Raw genomic sequence first — 19170 nt, 5'->3', positions numbered from 1 at the left:
CGTCATTTCAACACTCAGACACGGTTTTGATCATCTGAAGGTGGAGGAGAAAAATATTTAACTTCCACAGTAGGTTCTGTGGAGAAACTGGCATCACTTTGCTCCGTACCACGCAGTGGGACTACATTACCTCAAGTTCATCTCACTGTCAATCACAGATACCCAATACACCTCCCCTGCTCCCCAAGTCACTTTGCTTGACCTTAATTTTACTTTTTTAATAACACAAATGTCATTGATTTTATATTGTAACCATATACATATACACCTCTTGGCCAGGTCACCCTTGCAAAAAAGATCCTCATCTCTCTGGGTTTTATAACTGGTTAAATACTACACAACAAAAGATGGTCATAGAACAACAAAGTGCAAACATTCACCCTTTATTGCAGAGTAAAATTCAGTGAAAACACGGACAGATTAAAACATCAAAATTTAAGCAAATGTGGGATCTCTACTGATTTGAATTTTATTTAAACTGGAACTAATTTTCATAACATCCTTACATACAATGAAGTCCCTTGAACAATACAGCAGTATTGATTTGAACTCTGTCTTGCTCCCCTCAGTCTCTCTTCTTCTGTATGTAATTATGTCGCCTAAATTAAGTTCTAAACAAACGGGACAGTAAAGATGTAGGTCCACTCCCAAACGGTCTGAATTAAACAATGGGTTGATGTCGTCTTGCAGTTCCAACATTTGTGGACCCAAAAGGGGACTGTCCCATACCAGGACATTGATCCCAGGATGAGGTTCAGCCATGGATCCACTCTCCTCCCATTCACTCCGGAACCAGCATACCCTGACAAAAAAAAAAGATACAGTTTATAAACAGTGCTGTTTTTTTTAATGTTTTAGATTATGTAGGAACAGAGACCCACTAATAATTACTTATATTGTTTCTAGCAGGCAGACCTCATATCTCCATAACTGTTTTTAATTTGCAAATAAGTGACTCTTAACAAAGTAGTGAGATTAGTACAGCTGATGGCTCATAATGCCATGCATTGTGATGCATTTTGAACTTGCAGATGTGCTATTCTTCCTACTTGATTTAAAAAACCAAACAATTTAGGGAAATAGTTTGCACCACACAACAATAATACTTTTCATTCATTTTTGATGAAAATTCCTTGTAGTCATTGTGATTTCATTATACTGTTCTTGATACTTTCCACTTTAGTCGAACTGCACACAAATCAGTGTCCAGTACAGTGAGATTAAATAAAGCAGGGTTTTTCAACCAGTGGGCCGTGGGAGATGGTCAAGTGTGCCGTGGGAAATTGCCCTAATTCACTCATTTAAAAACATTTTCCATCTCCAGGAAATCAGCTCTGTGTTCATCCAAACAGGCCCTGATAAAACACTGAGTAGTTAGGAATATAAAAGATCTTTCTTTGTGTTTATTTGATTCTATTAAAGACATTTTGATAAGGTTGACGGTACCGCGATTTAGCTGCAGCTATAGCTGTGTAAGAAAAAGTCGCGCCCCTTTAACTGTCTCCGCCAATCATTCGTGAAGGCTTAATCACATGTCATCAGTCTGACCAATCAGAAGTGGTTAAATTATTCACTTCCTTGTTCTTAATTCTGCTGATAAAGTCGCTCAGTTCTAACAAAAATACCAGCTAAAGCTCGTCTTTAGCGGTGTAACTTTCCACAGAGTCCGGTGTCAGACCGTGGAACAAGTGAACAAAGGTTGAAAAACACTGAAATAAAGCACTTACCCGGGGATCAGAAACAGGGTTCTGGGTCAAGCCCAACTGCCACAGCTGATTTGGTGTCATGCTTTGCTCCGTCCTGATTGGCTGTCCCACGCGTCACTAAAGACATCCAAACTGGCCTGAATGCGTGGTAGGAAGATGTAATGGCAGCAGAATACGTGATGTTACTGATATTGAGCAAGTCTTGGTCCTCAGGAGAGTGCAGGATGTTGTAATATAAACCAGTAACACTCATGAAGACATCACACCAGAGGGGCTCAATCCTGTATTTGGAAAAAAAGCAAAAAGAAATATATTGTCAGATTTATTTTTAATACATCATTCACTTTTATGTATATATTAAAGCTTCTAAACCTAGGTTCAACTCACCGTTGATTGTGTGTACACTTTTGCTGCAATGAAGCTGTTTGTGTCAGTTCTACATACTGTGAGCATCAACTCAGCTATGCCCACATTTTCTCCTCCGTGATCTCCTCTCACCCTGACAATAACATGAAAATCATGTCTCAAACACATAATTACAAATGCATCGCCAATACGGTACACATCAATTTAAAATGTAATGTTTCTATGTATGTTGCCAATAAGTAGAATTTCTAGGTTAGATAAATTGCAGGAGTGGGTTACATGTATCACTGGGGAAAAAATTGAGGCGAGAGAGACTGTTAACTGTAAATGTTATTCATGAGGGGAAAGAGTTTTAGAGTTGCCTTTGTTTTCAGAGGAGTCTAAAAAAGTTATTTTATTTTTGTACAAATAACCAAGTGCTTATACTGCCTGATATGTGAATAAAAGATTTCTTTATGAATAAAATGAATACCTCAGAGGTAATCCATACACGTTCACAGCGTCACTGAAGAAGGCCAAGTCTGCACAGTTGTTGCCTGCCACCTTCAGGTGCAAGATCTATGGAATACAAGTACAAATACTTTCAACTGACAGATATTTACAGGGGCAAAAATGCTAAATTCCCAATTGATAGGTAAAACAGTAATACAATAGGATGATAAAATATGAAATAGAATAGAATAGAAAGGTATTTAATAATCCCACATAAAAACACACACGCATTACAAATAGAAATATCACAAGTTAAAAAGATTGATAAAAAAGGTAAATAATTGAAAAATCAGTGGGTAAAATTAATTTAAAGAAATTACTTGTAAGATGCCCTGCCAGAGAGTTGTATTGCCTGATGGCACGAGGAACAAAAGATTGCTTCAGTTTTTCTGTGGAGCAGCGCTGGGACAGCAGTCTGTTGCTGAATGTGCTGGCCTTCCACAGCAACAGGTTGACTGACAGTCGATGATGCAGTCTTTGAAGGATGTCACGCTTCAGCAATTCCTAGAGAATAAATAAAAACACGACAAACATGGATTAGATCATTTAGCTGGCTGAGATTAAATTACATAACTTTCAAATATTAGAAAGGGGAATTTTTTAAAACACTCTTGCTATGATAACTTGAGCTTGTAGTAAAGAACAGCTTTAAAAAAAATCAGAGACAAGACACTGATCACAGGAAGCCTGTGTGTAATACTTACAGTAACTTCTACTCTAATCACTGTTGACAGCTGATTTCTCCCATCCACCCTTTCTGTGACTACTTATCGACTACGAAACAGCCTAAAAACATAATGTTTGGGATTCTTGTCATTACGTCATTGGAATTAAAGATACGGGGAATTTAGTGGCTGTCACTCTGACACAATCTCACAGGGCTTTTCAGCACAATACGGGTTCTAACGTTAGAAACTTAATGAGGCTTCTTTCATTCAACAGTCGATTCACGTCTGTTTTATTTAAAAAATGCAGTTTTCATGAATGTCATATGAATTAACTTTGTTGGACATATCCATCCCGTCTTAAAGTCTGGGTTGTGAAAAGACTGTGTCTAAACTTTAACCCGGATCGCGTTTACATAAAGGCAGCACACGGAACAGCTAACTAGCTAGTTAGCATAGCATCAGTGTTTCCAAATCAATACTTTTTATTTTTTTTATTTTTTATTTTTTATTTTTTTTATTTTTTTTTCTTAACCTTGTCCTGTCCAACAGCTGGGCAAACAGATGAGAGCTGAGGGCCTCTTGTGTTGGACATATTTTACTTTAACAAGAGGGGTTATTCATCTTCAGACAAACCAAAGGTATGTCTGAATAAACCCCTTTTGTAATTGAGGCCAAACTTTTTTAATTTCAAACATGTTTGAAGATCTTTGGTGTTGGACCGGACGGAAAAGGAAAGAGGGGAAGAAGAGAGAGGGACGTTAGAGAGAGGGGGGGAAGGAGGGTGATAGTAGGAGGGGAAGGGGGATAAGACCATGAAGCAGCATAAAGCAACAAGTTTACTGGTTGTTAATCACCATGGTAAGGCTCAAATGCAGTACAAAAAGGGCGGAGCCTGTCCACACACACACCCAAGTGTCAAACACACCTGCTAGCTGCAAAAATGTCCATCTGTCGATATGTACACAAAACAGATAGTGCTCACACGCATACTTATGCCTTAAAACCAACTAGTGTGAAACATTTCAGTCATTCAGTCACGCAAACCGCCAGTGCAAAGGTGAGCCAACACCCGTGCTCAGGTGAGTGCTCATGTTCTTCTAAAATGGATGGTGGAATGTGTAAAGAAGAAGGGAGAGCGCCCAGCCATCCCCACCCCAAGACCCCCACCGCAGCAGCAGCGGCAGCCGGAATCCCCCCCACGCCACACGGAAACCGGCAGGGAACAACCGCCGCCCGGGCGACCAAGCCCGCCACCCAGGCCAGGGCCAGCAGGACCGCCGCAAGGCCCCCAGAGCCAGAGAGCAGGGAGGCACGGAGGGAAAGAGAGGGCCGCCCCAGCCCAACCAGGAGAACAGCCCCCCCGCCGCGCCGGGAGAACCCAACGCAGGACCCCACCGGAGAGGGACGCCCACAGCCCCAGACGAGCACCCCACCACCACCCAGGAGTTCTGGGCATCCCCCCGCCCCAACCCCAGGTACGAGCCAGGACCCCCCAAGGGAGACCCGCTCCGCACTCCAGGCAGCCATCCGCCCGGCCCACGGTTGGTCCAGGGAGGAGCAAGGCAGGGGCCCGCCGCCCCCGCCCAGGAGGGGGGAACCCCGGGGAAAAAAGAGGGCCCACAAGGGGTGTTGTAAATATGGCCCGACCAGGCTCGGCCACAGTTGGAAATTTGGCGGGGCCCAGCGCTCAGGAGCAAGGACCAGAACCCACCCCCCAGGGACACCAACACCCCCGGCTCAGATGTAATGTGAACCCCCCCACCGCGCGGAGAGAGCACCGCCGGGCCCAGGAAGCCGGCACCCCGGGGACATGGCCGCCGTTGCAAAGGGGCCCGTACCCCCCAGCAGGGAAGAGGCAGGGGACAGATGGTCCTAGGTCCCACCTTCCTTGCAAAATGTGTGTGCGTGTATGTGTGTTTAAGAGGGTGTGTGTGTGCATGTGTGTGTGTTTATGTTGGGATGTATATATTGAGGGGGGAGGGGTGTATGTACTAAGGGGGGTGCAGTTAAAATTGGCGGGTAGGGCATTAAGGGGACATCTCCTGATTACTCACAGTGATGTCCCCTCACCCCCCCCCCCCCCACCAAGGGGCCCTAAATGTCTAAGGTACGGTTAAAATTGGCGGGTAGGGTGCTAGGAGGACATCTGCTGCTTGCCGGCAGTGATGTCCAAGCACCCCCCCTACCAAGGGCCCTACATGTCTAAGGTGCAAATAAAACCAAAAGAGGGGGGGCCCACTCCATACGGCAACCATAGGAGGGGGGGCCACTGCCTAGTAAACCCCCCCCCCCAAGGCTCATCGCAGGCTAAGCCCCCCACCCCCTCACCCTATTATGAGGTTATATGAGGAAGGGGGTAAGTTGGGGACAGCTGGTAGACTGTCCCCCGGTGGTCAAACAGCTGTCCCCCCCCCCCCCCCCAGCAAGGGGGCCAGGCCCACCCAGCCCAGGGGCCCCACCCCCGGAGGCGCCGACACCCCAGGCCCAGCACCACCCACCCCACACAGAGGGAGAGGAGCCAGAAAGCGCCGGCCCCCCCCGGAGCAAGCCCAGGCCCCCACCCCCAAACGCCGGCCCTAGAAGAGCTCTGGTCAGGCCTCGACGGGACCGAGGCAGCCAACCGGCCGGGGAAACCGCCGATGGCCTCAGCGGAGACCCCGACCCGTCAACCCCCCCTGCCCCGTACCAATAGAGAAAAATCATCAATCACCTCTATTACGGACCAAACAGGAAATATCACTCATGACCCGGTCAAAATTAATAACGCATTTGAAAACTTTTATAAAAACTTGTACACACCACAGATAAATCCGTCAGAGCAAAGTATTGACTCATTTCTTAATAATGTAAACCTACCCAGGTTAAATGAGGATCAAATAACAAACTTAGACTCTCCGTTCTCGTTGTCTGAACTTCATGAAGCTCTGTTACTTATGCCTAATGGTAAAGCACCAGGGCCTGACGGCTTTCCTGCTGAGTTTTATAAAGAATTCTGGGAACAGCTGGCACCAACGTTTTATGAAACGGTCACATCTATCAATGAAAGCCAATCAATGCCACCTAACATGAACTCAGCCAACATAATTCTTCTTCTAAAACCAGACAAAGATCCCAATAGTCCTTCAAGCTATCGCCCTATTTCTCTAATCAATGCAGACGTAAAAATTATCTGCAAAGCACTAGCACAGAGAATAGAAAAAATCACTCCTCACATAATTGACTTCGACCAAACTGGATTTATCAAAGGCAGACACTCGGATGACAATCTCCGAAGACTTGTTAATATAATAGACTTTGCCACCATTAACAACCAGGAAATGACCATACTATCACTGGATGCTGAAAAAGCTTTTGACAGAGTAAACTGGAAGTTCCTCATTGCTGCCCTCCATAAGTTTGGTTTTGGAGAAGCATTCATCAAATGGATCAAAATATTATATCACAACCCCAATGCATCAGTTAGAACTAATAAACAGACTTCCAACAGGTTTTTTCTTGGAAGAGGAACCAGACAGGGTTGCCCACTCTCTCCTTCTCTTTTTGCTATATTTATTGAGCCTCTAGCTGCAGCAATAAGACAGAATGAGAGCATTAAAGGAATTAAAACCAAACACAGCCATCATAAAATTAGTCTCTATGCAGATGACATATTACTGTTTTTAAGTAATTTACATTCTGTAAATGAAACGGCAACAATCATTAATGAATTCTCCTCTATATCAGACTATTCTATTAATTGGAATAAGTCTGTTTTATTACCACTGAACAATAATGCGGAGCAAAGACTCACAATACCAGTTAAATCAGGAAATATCAAATATCTAGGTATCAATTTTTCCCCCAAACTATCAGAACTGGTGCAGCTAAACTACACCCCATTACTGAAAAACATACAGGACGATCTAACACGCTGGACCAACCTGCCTCTGTCCCTTATGGGCAAGGTAGCCACGGTAAAAATGAAAATCTTACCCAAAGTTAATTATCTCTTCTCAATGATTCCCACACAACCGCCACTAAAATGGTTCAAAACATTAGACTCATCCATATCAAGCTTTTTATGGAACAATAAACCTGCAAGAATTAGTCTAAAAACTTTAAAATCTGCAAAAAGCTGTGGAGGATTAGAATTACCTAATTTCCACAAATACTTTCTTGCAAATAGATTACAATACATCTTAAAATGGTTAAAAAATAATCCAGAAACCAACTCATGGTTAGACTTGGAACAGGCGTTATGTGGAAAGATCAACCTGTCAGATCTTCCATTTATTAGCCAAACAGTTAAAAAACAGGATTGTTTCATAAGTATTAGTATAAACGCCACTTTAACAGCCGGTGGGAATTTCTCAAAATATCAAAATCATCAATTCAACCGTGCAAAATGACACCCATCTGGAACAACCCAGACATCCTCATAAACAAAAAAATTATCCACTTCCCAGCTTGGCAAGCAGGGGGCATAAAACATCTAGAGCATATAATTATTGATAGAAGATTCATAACTCCCCAGGAACTTCAAGACAAACATGGAATAAATAACTTCTTGGAATATCAGCAACTTAAATCAAGTATTACTAAAAAATTTAAATACAGATACAACGATTTAAAGCTACCGGATGTAGTTACCACTCTGATCAATTTCTCAATGAATAAAACTCTCTCCAAAATATACAAACTTTTATGTAATTTAGATAATAACATTTCACTTCCGACAACAAAATGGGATGCGGATTTGAGCATCAGCACAGATGAAAGCTTTTGGTCAGAACTTTGTCTAAACACCTTTAAACTGACAAAAAGTCCAAATCTGCAGCTAATCCATTTTAAAACCCTTCACAGAATTTACTACACTGGACAGAGGATGTTCAAGATGGGTCTCAGCAACTCAGACATTTGTCAGCACTGTGACAGTAATCTACCCGACAATTACATGCATGCACTGTGGTTCTGCACGCCTGTCCAGGCTCTCTGGCAGCAGGTATGTGCCGATTTATCAGTCTGGCTTAAGGTTTCAATCACAGCTTCACCGTCACTTTGTGTGCTTGGTGACATGAGTGCCATCGATGTAGAAGGAGGATTAGGCTCTATCATTTTCATAACTCTTTGCATTGCTAAAAAAACTATTTTAATAAATTGGAAAAGCAAGAAAAATATAAATATAAGTCAACACAGAAATCTGCTGCTTGATCAGATCAGCTTGGAAAAAATGTCAGCCCAAGGTTCAAGTAACTTTGAAAGAATTCGGTCTCTCTGGTCTCCCGTAGCTGACTCCATGACTTAGGGGATGGGGGGGCCTGGTCGTCGCTGCTCCTTGCCCTTCTGCCGTGGGCCGGGGTGGGGGCCGGGGCCTCCGGTGCCTGGCGGGGGGTGGTGGGGGCTCCGTTGGTCGGGGGGTCGGGTCCGGCGCCGGGGTGGGGCGGGCTGGGGCGCTGCGGGCTGGGGCGCTGCGTGGTCCTCTGGGCTTGGGTGTGGGGGTGCGTGGTGGGGGGGTGGGGTGGTGGTCTGGCTTGGCTTGGGGGGGTGGTCCCTTTGCCTGTGCTGGGGGGGGGTTGGCGGGGGGCGCTGCTCGGGGGGGGGGGGGGCCCAGCGGCGCTGGATGGGCTTCCCATCTACGCCTGGGGCTTGGATCAGCCCTTCCCTGGCTCTGGGGCGGGACGGGACAACCCTCTTGGGGCCCCCGGGCGCTCTGGGTGTCATCCGCTTCGGCTGCGGGGTCTGGGGTGGGGTGGGGTGGGGGGTCTTGTCGGCCCTGTCCTGTGGGGGGGCATTCTGGGGGAGGGGGGGGGGGGCAAATCAATACTTTTTAATCAAACTTTCTTTTCTGCTGTAAATCCGGCATGTTTTTCCCCTTAGTTCCATCTGAATCATGTTAAGAACCTACAGATTGGCTATACGCCAGCTTGAACCGACACCGGCTTAAACTTCACTCACACTCACAGGGCAGGCAGACACAATTTGAGTCGAAAGCCGGCTAGTTTCGAGGCCCCTGGTTGGTTGTAGTTACTCGTGTTGTGTGAAGAGCTGGTATGCCAAGTATAAAACTTGACAAAACCATCATAAGTCCTCCCCTGCTTTCATAAAAAATATGACCGCACAGGCTAAGCTAAGCTAATTTGCGGTGGGGGTACTCTGCAAACGACTCGGCTGAAGTGTTCATAAAGCATTCACACATGTCACTTGGCTAAGGAGACCGCTTCAACTTAGTATTCAATAACATTACAAGATGTACAACGAGGGAATAATCAAATAAGTGCATTACTTACGGGCTGAGACTGATCCCGTTCAGAAGACCTCTCCGCCATGTTTGCCGCCCGCGTCCTCCCAACTGCTGTGCTGAACAGCTCCCTCCCTCGTCAGTTGAGAGTGAAGAGTGTAATGGGCCATTCGATTGGCTAAAAGCGAACCCGCCTGCTTTGCCGATGAGTTTGATTGACAGATTCACTAGCCAATGGTGAGATTAGTCGACCTGCTCCGTCAGATGAGTCTCAATATTCACCGTAGAAAAATCTCTCACACACACAGGGAGATTTACAAACGAGAACGGGATTTTGAATGTACATTCTGCAATTCGAATGATCTGTGAGTTCACATCACATGTGTACCTAGAAATCATGTTTGTGAAGCACTTACTGTGCATTTCTGATACATTTATTGTGAATTTCTAAAATGTTTTTGTGAAACACAGTGTGCACATTTGTGAGAAACACTTAATGTGCATTTGTAAAACATTTAGTGTGCATTTGTGAAACACAATGTGTGTGTTTGTGAAACACAGGGTGTGTATTTCCGAATTTATTTTTCACGTTTGCATAAAATGACATTTGTGAATCGGAGCGTGTGTATTTGTAAAACCGTTTGTGTGCATTTGTGAAACACAATGTGTGTGTTTGTGAAACACAGGGTGTGTATTTCCGAATTTATTTTTCACGTTTGCATAAAATGACATTTGTGAATCGGAGCGTGTGTATTTGTAAAACCGTTTGTGTGTATTTCTGATTATTGAGACTGAATTAACTCCATACTCTCACCCTCCGCGGGTGGTTTCTCCTCCAAGCTCGGGTCCTCTACCAGAGTCCTGGGAGCTTGAGGGTCCTGCAGTATCTTAGCTGTTCCTAGCACTGTGCTCTTCTGGACTGAGAGGTCTGAGGTCTTTCCAGGTATCTGTTGTAGCCACTCCTCCAGCTTGAGGGTTACTGCCCCGAGTGCTCCAATTACCACAGGCACCACTGTCACCTTCAGTTTCTCGTGTTCCTTCTTCCTGATGTTCCCATCGCTTGGCACTGCCACATCCACCACAACGGCTTTCCTCTGTTCTTTATCCACCACTACAATGTCTGGTTGGTTCACCATTACCATCCTATCAGTCTGGATCTGGAAGTCCCACAGGATCTTTGCCGTCTCATTCTCTACCACCTTCGGAGGTGTTTCCCATTTTGACCTTGGGGTTTCCAGTCCATATTCTGCACACATGTTCCTGTATATTATTCCAGCCACTTGATTGTGGCGCTCCATGTATGCTTTACCTGCCAGCATCTTACACCCTGCATTTATGTGCTGGATTGTTTCAGGCCCCTCTTTGCACAGCCTACACCTTGGGTCTTGTCTGGTGTGGTAGATCTACACCTTGGGTCTTGTCTGGTGTGGTAGATCTACACCTTGGGTCTTGTCTGGTGTGGTAGATCTACACCTTGGGTCTTATCTGGTGTGGTAGATCTACACCTTGGGTCTTGTCTGGTGTGGTAGATCTACACCTTGGGTCTTGTCTGGTGTGGTAGATCTACACCTTGGGTCTTGTCTGGTGTGGTAGATCTACACTTTGGGTCTTGTCTGGTGTGGTAGATCTACACCTTGGTCTTGTCTGGTGTGGTAGATCTACACCTTGGGTCTTGTCTGGTGTGGTAGTTCTACACCTTGGGTCTAGTCTGGTGTGGTAGATCTACACCGTGGGTCTTGTCTGGTGTGGTAGATCTACACCTTGGGTCTTGTCTGGTGTGGTAGATCTACACCTTGGGTCTTATCTGGTGTGGTCGATCTACACCTTGGGTCTTGTCTGGTGTGGTAGATCTACACCTTGGGTCTTGTCTGGTGTGGTAGTTCTACACCTTGGGTCTTGTCAGGTGTGGTAGATCTACACCTTGGTCTTTTCTGGTGTGGTAGATCTACACCTTGGGTCTTGTCTGGTGTGGTAGATCTGAGCCTCTATCGCTCTGGTGCTCAGGGTTTGTTCCTGAGCAGCCAGGATGAGTGCTTCAGTGCTGTCCTGTAGGCCAACCCTTTCTAACCATTGGTAGGACTTCTTTATATCAGCCACTTCAGTTATGGTCCGGTGGTACATCCCATGCAGGGGTTTGTCCTCCCATGAGGATCTGTCCTCCAGCACTGTATCCTCTGCTCTCCATTGCCTGAGACATTCACTGAGCACACTGTCAGTTGGGGCCTTGAGCTTGATGTACTCATGGATTTTGGATGTTTCATCCTGGATAGTGGCTTCTACGCTCACTAGTCCTCGGCGTCCTTCCTTGCGGCTAGCATACAGTCTCAGGGTGCTGGATTTGGGATGGAACCCTCCATGCATGGTGAGGAGCTTTCGTGTTTTAACATCCGTGGTCTGTATCTCTTCCTTTGGCCATCTTATTATTCCTGCAGGGTATCTGATAACTGGCAGTGCGTAGTTTTTAATTGCCCGGGTCTTATTTTTGCCATTGAGCTGGCTTCTCAGGACTTGCCTTACTCGTTGGAGGTATTTAGCTGTTGCAGCTTTCCTTGTTGCCTGCTTCAGGTTGCCATTTGCCTGCGGAATTCCAAGGTACTTGTAACTGTCCTCGATGTCTGCTATTGTTCCTTCTGGGAGTGAGACCCCCCCTGTGTGGACTACCTTGCCTCTCTTTGTCACCATCCGGCTGCATTTCTCGAGCCCGAATGACATCCCAATGTCAGTACTGTAGATCCTGGTGGATCAGGGAGTCAATGTCACGCTCGCTCTTAGTATATAGCTTGATGTCATCCATGTAGAGGAGGTGACTGATGTTGGCCCCATTTCTGAGTCGGTATCCATAGCCAGTCTTGTTGATTATTTGGCTATATATATATATATATATATATATACACTGTATATACATTTTAATACATTTTATTATTGTGTAAAATGCTCACCGACGGTGAGGCTGGAACAAAACAACATATTCCCAGATCAGGAGGAAAATCTCCCCTTGACCTCCAGCAGAGGAGGTTTTCTATATGTTTTCCTCACAGATTTAGCTTCTGGAGTGATAAAAATAGTCTCAGATTTCCCCTTAAACATATATAAACAGATTCTTTATGCACTACAGACACAAACACTTTCTTCCTCGGGGCTCATCGTTCAACATATTTCACTAAAACCCAACAAGACGCAGTTTGTATCTCATGAAACTTGCGTGTCCTGACCAGAATTCAGAATGAGGTTGGAACAAAGGCCTGGCTGTACACTTTCCCCCGCGGTGGATCTGTGTGGGCCAAGGAGGTTAAGGCGCTGCCACGCTGGCAGTTCTTCACCGCTGCAAGCCAAACAGCAGAATAATCGACAAAAATGTTATTTTTGGGTGCTCGAACGACGCTGGAGCTCTGGGTTCACGGCGGAGACGGGACGGAGATCATATCTGTGTTGAAGAATGGGCCAATGCAAAACTGCTAAGGCATTTTATCTACAAAACCACCAACTATTTATCAAACAAATGGCCCTCTTGTGCACAGATGATGCATCACTCACCCTGTAAACTGATGCTTGTCATTCATTATTAAGTCGGACTCCATATACATGTGGAAGCGGCCAAAAGTTTGTGTTTCCTGCTCCAAAGTGACTTAAATACAACATTACCTTGTAGAAATACCCTCCTAAAAGCCCACATTTACAAATGCAAATGAGCTGCATCACAAAATTCATCTCTGATAGGCAGCAGCATTCAAGAGCAGAAAGAAAAAGAAACATTTCTTATTAACTGTAGAAAAACAGCAAAGAAGAGCAGATTCCCGCCCATAAAAAGGTGAACACACACTTCAGATCATTTTACTAAAAGCAAAAGATCTGAAATTATGATTACATTTCTTGAGGAACAAAGTTCTTTGAAACCATAATTAATGGATGAAACAGTCATCAATAGTTTTATGAAAAGTCTCACAGTTGAATGACTGCAGAAACCCAATAAGTGTTGAGATCGATCGATGGCTGTTCAGCCACAAACATTAATCCTCAGCCTGTGAACATGAAGCTCCGCCCAAATCCATCCATTTTCCAGAATCATCCACGTGGAGCCGATCCGTCCCGGAACCACCACAAATATGACTCACATTCATGCTGGTTTTCCTGCTTGATCCAGAAATAAAACCTGAAACAACAAGACAGCTGTTGATTTAACAACAAGCAATAATTACCAGAAACAGAGAAACAATCAAACAAAACCTATAACCAGGTCACAAAATGGATAAAAACATAAACAATGTACTGAGCCCGTGACCTGACATGGGTAAAATAATAAAGATCTCGTTCCCACAAATTAATATCTTGTTCCCATAAATGAATATCTCGTTCCCACGCAATAATTAAGTTGTGCAAACGAAATAATAACTTGTTCCCACAAAATAATATTCCGTTCCCACGCATTAATTAATTGGTGTGAACGAAATAATTCTTCACGTCATAAGTCATTCATAAACACGGATGTGAGCAATATTTGGATTTACAGCAGATACCTTCACGTTTCTGTTGTGTGTGTCTCATTACATTACACTGAAGACACGGAGAATGTTTGGAGATTTGTGGGAACAATATATCCATTATTTTACCCTTATACCATGGTCCGGGTGAATACTCGATTCTGATTGGCTGCTGGGTGTACATTAAAAAGTGATAAACCACAGTGATAAGCGCACGGTGAAAACAGAAGTTCCGGTCAGCTAGCTTAAATGTTTTGTATCACTGCGCCGGCTTCTTTAAAACAACCTTTAGCTTCATCCTCTGGACAAAAACAAGCGGTTAGAGGAGAACTTTCTTTCTGAACTGATGCTTTATTCAACCCATCGGAAAGACCAGCATATATATATCGCCAAATCTTGACTGCAGCGCTGGTGCTGCACGACGCAGACTATTTGTTACGTGATACATAACAAACAGTCCGCTTTTTGTGAGAAAAGCGATCCAAATCGAAGAAAAAAAAAGGATTAAGGACTAAAAACTGGTTAATATGTATTGTTTTTGTAAGTGACCATGGTATAAGCGAGTTAATGGCCTTAGAAGTGTGCATTATTACTTTTTAACGCACTTCACGTCGGACGGTTCAGGCTTCCACGGCGTGCGTTAAAAGGTAATAATGCACAATTCGTCGGCCATTAGCTGTCAGGTCACAGGCTCCTTAACAATGAACAAGACATCGATAAAACCTTTGAACCACTGACAAAAGATAAATCAAATCTGTAAACAACACACAAACAATGGATAAAACGTGTTACCATCTATAAAAAAACTGATAAAATCCTAAAACAAGGAAAAATTAATGGAGAAAGACATAAACCCTTGACAAAAGATAATTATGATCTGTACACAACAAACAAAAAATGGACAAACCTGTAAACAACAAGAAATGTATACATTTAACCTGTAAAGAACCGACAAATAATGGGGGGAAAATGTAAACAACATGTCACGGTTTCTGTTTCTTTGCCCTTGTGGTTTGTTTCCTTTTTGTTCTGGCATGTTTTGAGTTACTTCCTGTTTTATTTTGTAGTGTTTCCTGGTTTGTTGTAGTTTTGAGTTTTACTTTGGTCCCCATCCTTCCTGAGTGTTTCCACCTGTGTCTCGTTTGCCTGCATGTATTTAAGTCTTGTCATTCCCTTCCTCCTGGGCTGGTCCATAGTTTGTAATTGTGCTGTTCCCTGGTTTTGAGTGTTTCTGTTTTTCGAGTATTCTACTCTTCCCCAGTTTTGCGTGTTTCGAGTTTCGAGTTGTGGTTTGCCTGCTTTTGCAGTGGTTTTTGGTTTCCTTAGTTTAAGTTATTAAAGCTCCTGTTTCCCTGCAACCTCTTGCCTCCTCTCCTCTCTGCGCCTGGGTACTCCCTCATCCTCTCCCCGTAACACAACAAACAAAGAATGGACAAAACCGGTACACAATAAACAGATAATAGATAAAACTGTAAAGAACAAATAAATAATTGTTAAAAGACCAAATCAACCAACAAGTAGACGCACTTGTAAACAACAAGAAAGTTTACGTAAACAAAGAAAAAAAAAGAAGTGATGGATAAAACCCATACACAACAAAAATACAAGGTATACAATTTAACAAATGATGAATAAAACCAGTAAATAATCAACAAAAACAGGACCAAACTTGTAAACAATATTTCATTTTGAAAGAATGGCGAATAATGGATGGATGAGAAAGTGTTTGAAGTTTTGTGAGGATTTGCTCCTTTTTTTCCATTTAATTCGTTCTCTAAGTTCTGTTTACTGATTTTTTTTACAAAAAAAAAATCACAGTTGAATAATTATTGTGATTGTTTTTCAGTTGGAAGTTTGGAAAAGTTACCTTTTTGGCATTTCAGGAGGGAAATATAAAATAACAAATACATGAATACGTTTTAATTTGTTTGTTCTTCTTCGAATTGGAGCAAAATGAGGAAAAGATTTAAAAAGTGTCAACATTTTTGCATAAATATCACATTTGATAGATTCTTAAGATGATTAGATCAGTTTGAAAGCAACAGGTGTGTTTTTTTTCTTGCTTCGATCTCCAGAAGTCCCCCCCCCGACTTCAGCCAAAAGCGGCACTTAAGTTCATTCTAACCAGAGACGTGATGTGAAACTGTTTAGCATGAACTGGTCCTCTGCTCTGCTCAGAAAGGTCTTTCAGGCGTCGGTTTAGACGATGATCAAACCGTAGAGCGCTGGAATCAAAAAGACAAAAACCCCAATGTCAGATGTTTTTACTCACCACCAGGCTTCAATCAATAAACTCTGCTCCAGGCGCCGTTTCCACAGTAAATGTTGCTTTTACATCCAGAGCAGAGTGAGACGGAGAGAGAGAGAGAGCGCCGTTTTCCACGTGGACATCAGCTTCCTGTTATGGCCTTCAGCAAAAAAAAAAAAAAAAAACCTCGCTTCAGGTGGGCTTGGTTCCCTGAACACAGCTCTGCTGACCAACTGCTCCACTGGAGCTCAAACTTTACCTTTCATGCTTTTGATGCCGCCACCTCGCCAACGCCGCCTCTCTTCACTGACCTGTCAAATTGCCCGTTGGAGAAAAAGATGATGCGGGTTTTTTTTTTTTTGGTCAAAGAACCCTCAGGTCGTGCGTTCAGGATGAATTGACAGGTGTCCGAGGCTGTGTGTGTGTGTGTGTGTGTGTGTGCGCGGTCATACGACAGATCTGCTAATCCTGTTCGTCCCGGAGGACGAGCGGTGTGACTGGGTAATTGGCCACTGACTGAGCAAGACCACTCTGGAGGCGCTGCCTATTGAACCGCTGTCACAGAGGAGAGGAGGAGGAGGCCTAACAAGGCAGTGGAGGAGAGGAAGAGGAGGAGGAGGAGGAAGACAAAGCCAAAAAAAAAGGAAGAGGACACCAGTGACCGAGACAGTGGAGACTTTCCGGATGACCCTGAAGGCACACTTTTTTCCCACTCCCAGCTGAAATGTGACACTTTCATGATTACTCTGGACGTTTTTTTTTTTTTTTCATCTTAAAAGGATGAGCAGGTGAGGGGATTCAGGGGTGTCATGGTAACGGGAGACTTTCCCCCTCCTCCAGCTGGCCACCTAACAAATTGCCTTGTAAAAGCATAAGCTATGGATAAATAAAGAATGAAATAAATAAGTTAAAACATATCCCTGCAGCAAATTGGCTGTCATTGGATTATCCCCCGTAAAGCGGGATTTGTGCGCGCACTGATAGACTTTGTGGGGCGTGCGGTCAGGCGGACGTGTGGTGTTGGGGCCAGGCTGGGAGGGTGGAGGGGGAGGGGGCCCTGGATGAGCGATCATTGCTTCATCAGCTCCATTAAACACACCAGTGGCCTGTAAATCGGGCCGTCTCACACACACACACACACACACACACACACACCGGTATGAGGGTGGCCATAACACACACCTGTCTAGTGGTTAAGCGTTCATAAAACTGCTGTTATGACCTTAAACTTGATGGAATCATTGCAACTTATTACAAATTTGATCAAACTTGAACTCTAAACAGCTGCAGTCAGGATTACTGGATTAAAATTCTTGGAAATCTAAAAAAAAAAATGTTTCTAGCTTCAGACTTTCTGGATTCAAATCCTTTAAGACTTGGATTTTTAAACAAAGATGTTAATCTTATTGTTTTGATTGATTTCTGGCTCCAATGTATTTTGTTGGGCTGCTAATGTCAAGTTGGGGGACGTGAGGGGCTGTAAGCTAGCAGGAGAGCGTGTAAACAGGAGGATGACGGGAAGTGCGGGCTGGGTGGAGCCTGTGCCAACTGTCCTGCCCACAACTCAGAGGCGATAAAAACTTACAAGAAAAAAAAGAAACCTGGGTTTGATTCCCGTGGGGGCGCATTGAGCTTCATCCAGTGTGAGTCCAAGACCCTGATGTAGCCACACGGGGGCCCAAGTCTGGATCCCCCTGTGCCGGTCCCCAGCCCGGCTGAAATACAGGGTCGTGTCAGGAGGAGCATCTCTGCCAAACCACCTGTGGGAATCAGTAAAGGCTAATTCGCTGTGACGACCCCTTCAGGGGAGGAACACCAATAATGAAGTGAATTTAGCGTTTGAATAACTTTATTAGCAGCATCCTCGTCACATTAGACAGCTGAATACTCTGCATTGTTATTATGGGGAACAACTGTCAGGAGTAAAGGCTCCTGTTTTTTTTATTCCGTTTGTTTGTTAAATGCAGCTTTCTTTTATTTTGAAATCCAAAGCTCTTCTGTTTCCTCAGTGGCTCTTCTTTTTAAACAAACTATCCGAATACAATTGTACAGTTTTTTTGTTAACTCTGCTAGCTTACGAGTTTTAATTTCGCGGTCGGCACAGCCGCTTTACGAAAGCAGCGGATGGATTTTCGATGTGTGTCAAAAATGAGCGGGATGTGGTGGAGAGGCCAGTAGTTTTTCAAAATAAAACGTCCTTCAGAATCAGATTGGTGATAAAACGGAACTTTTCTTTGAATCTAGAAAAGTTCCTTTGAAATTAGCAATCTGATTTTAATCCAACAGTTTTGGGATGGATTTCAGAATTTTGACAACGAACCCAAAATCCAACATTTCGATTTATTTGTAATTTCTCACTGAGAATTTTGACAACAAACAAATAATGTTAAAAACATGTAAACAATTTACTACTTAATTACTGCGTGGGAACGAGATATTAATTTGTGGAAACGAGATATTTATTATTTTACCCATGTCAGGTCCCGGCCTCAGTATATGGTTTGTGTTTTTTATCCATTTTGTGACCTGGTTATAGGTTTTGTTTGATTGTTTGTCGTGATTTGTTGATTATATATGAAACTGAGAGAATGGCTAAACACATTGGGATTATTTCTGAGAGAAAGGCGACAATGAGAACGTTTTCTCACTCCATACATACAATAATATGGGAGTTCAGGGTTAGTCTTTTTTGCAAATTGAGTCGAAATGAGGGGCAGGTGCTTTTCCCACATTGAAGGATCTGAGTTCAAAGTGGCGCCCAGCCTGCGGTGGAACGGTCAGCGTCGCGCTTGATTACTTCATCAGTGCCGCCGTGAGGCAGGCTGCCCTCCGGCTGATCCTGGGCTCAGCCCGGCGCCAGAACCTGAATCAGCACCTCTTATGTTTGCAGAAGGAGTTGCTGCACTATACCTCTTAGAGACCATCAATCTCAAGAAACCTCCAGCCTGCCACAGCAAAAGAGGCAAAACTGGAAAAGATGACGCACCCTGATGTA

At 44.0% G+C, this 19170-nt stretch overlaps 1 long non-coding RNA gene across 4 annotated transcripts; it reads right to left on the bottom strand.

The window, feature by feature from the left end:
- Positions 1–367: 367 nt before the first annotated feature.
- On the bottom strand, positions 368–18158 carry LOC105358478 (uncharacterized). Of its 4 annotated transcripts, XR_013654032.1 has the most exons (7): positions 16435–18158; positions 16200–16335; positions 9499–13599; positions 2545–2630; positions 2094–2205; positions 1728–1987; positions 368–802 (listed from the first exon to the last, which is right to left on the bottom strand). It is a non-coding gene; the product is annotated as an uncharacterized LOC105358478 (long non-coding RNA). The 4 variants fall into 4 exon arrangements; XR_013654026.1 differs by having other exon boundaries at positions 2563–2630; positions 16200–18108; XR_013654025.1 differs by having other exon boundaries at positions 16200–18104.
- Positions 18159–19170: the final 1012 nt, after the last annotated feature.

Source organism: Oryzias latipes, chromosome 2 (genome assembly GCF_053564925.1).
Source record: "Oryzias latipes strain Hd-rR chromosome 2, Olatipes_Hd-rR_3.1".
NCBI lineage: Eukaryota > Metazoa > Chordata > Actinopteri > Beloniformes > Adrianichthyidae > Oryzias > Oryzias latipes.
Note: the sequence above shows the minus strand (reverse complement) of the source record. Positions and strands in the feature narration are given on the sequence as shown.